Genomic DNA, 5335 nt, shown 5'->3' on the forward strand with positions numbered 1-5335 from the left:
CAAGGAGTACAATGTCTTGCCTTAAAAAGAAAAAAAAGCTAGCTTCCAAAGTCGACTCCCTCAACTTTTGGCTCTGCAACAAAGATAGATGTGAATGATTCAGGAATCCAGAACCATCTGGAGATGGTCCAGCCTGACGGTCACGCTCAGCCACCCTGAGTACATCCCTCAGAGCCACCTGGGCAGACACGGCCCTCCGGGTCTGGGCCCTGGGCTGCAAGGGAAGAGATTGGCTTTTCCAGGGCTTCACATGGAGGGCTCAGGGAGTGAATCTTATTTTTTTTTTTTTAGAATTCACTTTTATTGAATAGCTGATATGATACTGTCTGGAATTTCTGAATTTCAAATGAAAAACATTTTGAACTTTTGATCTGTTTCTTTTTAGCACCAAGAGGCTTGGTAACAGCCTGAAATTGATCTGATAATGGGGTGAAGTCTCCACTACTGGCATGTTAACCTATCAATAAGAAGTCCTTTGTTTCTTCTGTCATTCTCCCAGGGATGGCCTACTGTCCTCTTTTCCCTACAATCTGGACAAACTGACTGGCCATGGCCAGGGTAGTGTCCATGAAGTGATCTACACAACTAGAGAAAGAATCTTCAGTGTGCAAGTCTAGGTGATTCCCTGGCTTCTCCACACACTTATCCCAACATGGCCCCATGAAGTGACGCACTCGTGCAGTGAACCGTACCTTCTGCTCTTGGCAGGCAGCTAGGTGCTACTATTCCACTTCTCTGCCTCTCCCAGCTCTGCCATGGCATGTGAGCCTCGGGACCTTCAGCAAGTGTGGCCAGCGCAGCTTCGACTTGGCCCTTCCCTCCTCCCTTCTCCTTTTTCCTTTGCTCTTCCCCCTCCCCTTCCCTTCCTTCCTTCCTCTTACTCCCTCCCCCCCCTTCCTCCCCTTCCCTTCCCTCCCTCCTTTTCCCTAAAATGTGTCTACCATTAGGAGGGGTGTGCCACTATAGTTCATAATTCCCACCGTTTCCTAATTTTTATATTCACTTCATACAGCCCTGGAATAGGAACCTTTTAAAGACTCTTTCAGCCTTAAGGAGACCTGGTGGTGAAGTGGTTAAGAATTTGGCTGCTGACCAAAAGGTCGGCAGTTGGTATCCACCAGCTGCTCCTTGGAAACCCTATGGGCAGCTCTACTCTGTCCTATAGGGACACTGTGAGTCGGAATCAACTTGACGGCAAGAGCATGGCCTTTAAAGATTGCATGATTAACATATTTATGCTTTGTCTATGTTTTGAAATACTAAAATCATTTTGTTGAACAGTATTTGTCGATATGTGAAAGTATTCACAGTCTACTGCTATATATCATGCTGGTAAGTCATGTATGAAAATGTGAGCCATGGTAATAGCCCAGCTCTGAGATTATGGGTGCCTTGCATTTTTCATCTGTCTGCATCACATGTCATCATAATTATTACCTTCTTAAAAAAAATTTTTTTTTTTTTTTTTGAATCTGATGCCTAGGTGAACTGAAAGCTCTCTGAGGGCGGGGTCTGTGTCTAATGTATTTCTTGGGGTAGCCATAGTGCTGTGAACCATTTTGGATATGCAGAAGGCACTTGATAAGTACTTGTGGAATGAACGAATGGTCTTCTGGGTTTTGTAAGTTGTAGTACAGGGAACATGTATTGCTTTAATAATTGTTGCAGGGTGGGGGAATCAATAAAGGGTAATTCCTTTAAAGCTGTGGTCTTATGGAAATTCATTTCCTTAAATGCTTTTATTAGAAAATTAACAATACACTGGAGTTTGAATGCTGTGTAAATGATGCTAGGTAGGTAGGTAGCCACCATCCAGTCTATTCTGACTCACGGCAACCTTACGTAGAACAGAACAAAACGCTGCCCATTTCCGCATCATCTTCAGGACGTTATCATGTTAGATTCCATTGTTGTTGTGATGGGCCAATCCATCTCACCGAGGGTCTCTTCTGCCTTGTTGGCCCTCTGCTTCACCAAACATGGTGTCCTCCTCCATCGATTGTTCCCTCCTGATGATGTGTCCAAGGCAAGCAAGTAGAACAGTGTTTTGTTGTGATTCATAGGCTTTTTGGAAGTGAATTACCAGGCCTTTCTTCTCAGTCTGTCTTAGTCTGGAAGCTCTCCTGAAATCTGTCCCTCATGAATGACCCTGCGGGTATTTGAAATACCGGTGGCTTAGCTTCCAGCATCACAGCAACACGCGAACCACTACAGTTATGACGAACTGACAGATGGACGGTGAAATGAAAGTTAAACAAGACCTATTTTTTTTTTTAATTGTACTTTAGATGGAGGTTTACAGGGCAAACTAGTTTCTCATTAAACGATTAATACACATATTGTTTTGCAACATTGGTTACCTACCCCAGGACATGCCAACACTCTCCCCTTCGCGAACTTGAGTTCCCTATGACCAGCTTTCCTGTCCCCTCCTGCCCTCTTGTCCTTGTCCCTGGGCTGGTGTGCCTGTTTAGTCTCATTTTGTTTTATGGGCCTGCCTGATCCTTGGCTGAAGGGTGAACCTCAGAAGTGACTTCATTGCTGAGCTATAAGGGTGTCCGGGGCCATACTCTTGGGGTTTCTCCAGTCTCTGTCAGGCCAGTATATCTGGTCTTTTATTTTTTTGTTAGAATTTTGTTCAACATTTTCCTCCAACTCTGTCTGGGGCCCTCTATTGTGCCCATAACCAGTATTTATTCCATCATGTCAGTTTCAGGAGGAGATATCATTGAGTCCGGGAAACTGTGGGCAGCGTCTCTACCAATGAGGAGTCTCCTAACAACAAGCAGAAATTTCCAGAGAGCACTGAACACCCTGAGAAGTCAGAGAACACTTCGGCTTATGAGCCTCAGGCCTGATCTGCAGGGAGTGGGGGAGGGGAGATGTTTAAATTGGGTGAGATTTGGGGGCTTTCGTAGTCAGTTGAACTGGACTTTTTGATTCTAGAAAACGAGATCATTTATTAATACCCAAGAGTACCTGGAAAGCTATGAAGTCTGCCTGAGATTTCATCAAAGGAACATGAGTTGCTGGAGCCGTTTTTGAACCCCTTCTTGCACTCCCCGGAGTCCACTCATCAAATGAATGGATTCCATTTGCTAAATTGTAGGAATTGTTGTGTCCTTGAGGGCACAGATCCAGCCTTGTTTACATCCGTGTCCCTAGTACCTCCCAGTAACACACACTGCCCAGCACAGTGCCTGGTGCTCCCTGTGTGTCTGAGGTGCTCAACAGTTGTTTGAAAACTGCACAAATAGGGATTCTTGGCAGCTGGCTCTGCTGCACTGGGGACATTTAACCAAGGGCAGAGGGGCAAGAAAGCAGGACGTGACTACAGCACTGAGGAGTGATGGCCATGTGTCCTGGTGGGAGCCCCCAAACAGATTCACCTTCTATAATGAAAAACAGAGTTAGCGAATGGGGCCCAGCAAGGGAACAAGTGAATGAGGGAAGAACGAATACGAAAGGGGTGGGGTTGGAAGTTGGTTTGCTGAGCCAACAGACCTTGCCTCAATCGGGCAGGGCTAAGGGCTGTGAGGAAAAAGCAAACGAGACCTCCTACCTAAGGTGGCTCCTGGGTGCCCTTGGGGTCTCTGGGCTGATGTATTAGTGTCCTAGTGGTGCTATAACAAAGTACCACAAAGTGGGCGGCTTTAAACAACAGAAGTATCTTATCTCACAGTCCTGGAGGCTGGAAGTCTGAATTCTCAGTGTCTGCAGGCCATGCTCTCTCCAAAGGCCCTAGGGGAAGATCCTGTCTTGTCTCTCTCAGCTTCTGGTAATCTCATGCATTCCTTGGTATACAGATATGTCTTGGCACGGCTGATGTCCCTTTCTGTTTCTGTGTCTGCTCTCCTCTTTTATAAGGACCCTACTCAGATGGGATTAGGACCCACCCTAGTGTTAATGACATCAATTAAAAAAAAAAAAAACCTTTATTGAGTTTTTGGTGAAAGTTTACACAACAAGTTAGGTTCCCATTTGATAATTTCCACATAAATTGTTCTGTGACATCAGTTACATTTATCACAATGTGTCAACATTCCCTTTGTGTTCTGTTTGCCCATTTCCAGTACTCTAGTTTCCCTGCCCCCTTACCTCCTCATCTTTGCTTTTGGGTACTTGTTGACTTTCTGGTCTCATGCGGATGGTTTTTAAGTAGAACACCCATCTTACGGGTAATATCCTTAAGATATTAAGAATATCTTATCCTATCAGCAGTTCGATAGGCTCAGTTCTAGGTTTAAAGAGTGTCTTGGGGCCATAGTCTCAGGGAGTCCTTTGTTCTCTACAATTCCAGTTTGTAATGACCTCATTTTAACTGATAACATCTTCAAAGACCCTATTTCCAAACAAGCTAATGTTCATAGGTACTAGGGGTTAGGACTTCAACATAAATTTTTTTGTTTTTGGCAGCGGGAGGTAGCGGGGAGGGGATGGCACAATTCAATCCATAACAGCTGGGATCAGGTACAGCTTCTTCTCACCATGAGCCCACACCCTGCACTCTGGCCTCCTCCCTGGGATCTCTGTTGCCCAAGTGGGGTGCGGGTCAGCAATAAAAAATAATAATAAAAGAAAAACCTTTTTCGTTGAGTTGATTCCGACTCACAGCAACCCTGTCAGCACTATGGGCTTCCTGTAAGTGAGTCGTATGGTCAGCAATTCCTGGGAAATCCATGACCTATTTCTTGGTTCCCTCCACCGGGTTGCGCTTGCTAAAAGCTTGCTTGTTGATTGATTGGCAGGGCAGGGTAAGCTCTCAGCCTTGGTTGTACCTTAGGATCACCTGGAGCTTTCAAAGCTCCCAATGTTCCTGCCCCACCCCCGACCAGTTACCTCAGGATCTCTCTGGGACTGGAACCCAGGAAATAGGACCTTTTAAAATCCTCCTCCCGCCCCCCACAGTTGATACAGAGGTGTGGGCATGGTTGACAGCCATGGACGTAGCCGACCCCGCCCTTCCTGCCACCTGCCCTGGCCTCACCCTGGCTCTGGCTGACCTCTAAGTGCTTCTTCAGAACACTTTTCTGGGGCTTAATGAGCAGGTGAATGGCTGGGGTGATCCCCACCGGGCCGGGAGGCTGCCTCTAGCTGTGGAGATGTAACCATGGTCACCAGCCAGCAAGAGCTGATTTCTCATAAGTGCAATTTATGAAGCAAAAAATTCTCTCTTCATAAAAACGTCCCACGCTCCTGTCACGAAGGGTAATTGAGGCTTTTAGCTCCTGTGTCACAGTCATTATCCATTTCCTCATCTGTTCACTGGCTATTCCCCACCACGACTGAAGTAATATTCTTGGACAGACAGTAACAGACAGAATATGAAATGGAC

General features: G+C 46.0%; 1 pseudogene; it reads right to left on the reverse strand.

The window, feature by feature from the left end:
• Window positions 1-335: 335 nt before the first annotated feature.
• Window positions 336-998, reverse strand: LOC135228710 (mitochondrial import inner membrane translocase subunit Tim8 B-like; annotated as a pseudogene).
• Window positions 999-5335: the final 4337 nt, after the last annotated feature.

The sequence above is a fragment of the Loxodonta africana genome, chromosome 26, assembly GCF_030014295.1.
Source record: "Loxodonta africana isolate mLoxAfr1 chromosome 26, mLoxAfr1.hap2, whole genome shotgun sequence".
In the NCBI taxonomy this organism is placed as follows: Eukaryota; Metazoa; Chordata; class Mammalia; order Proboscidea; family Elephantidae; genus Loxodonta; species Loxodonta africana.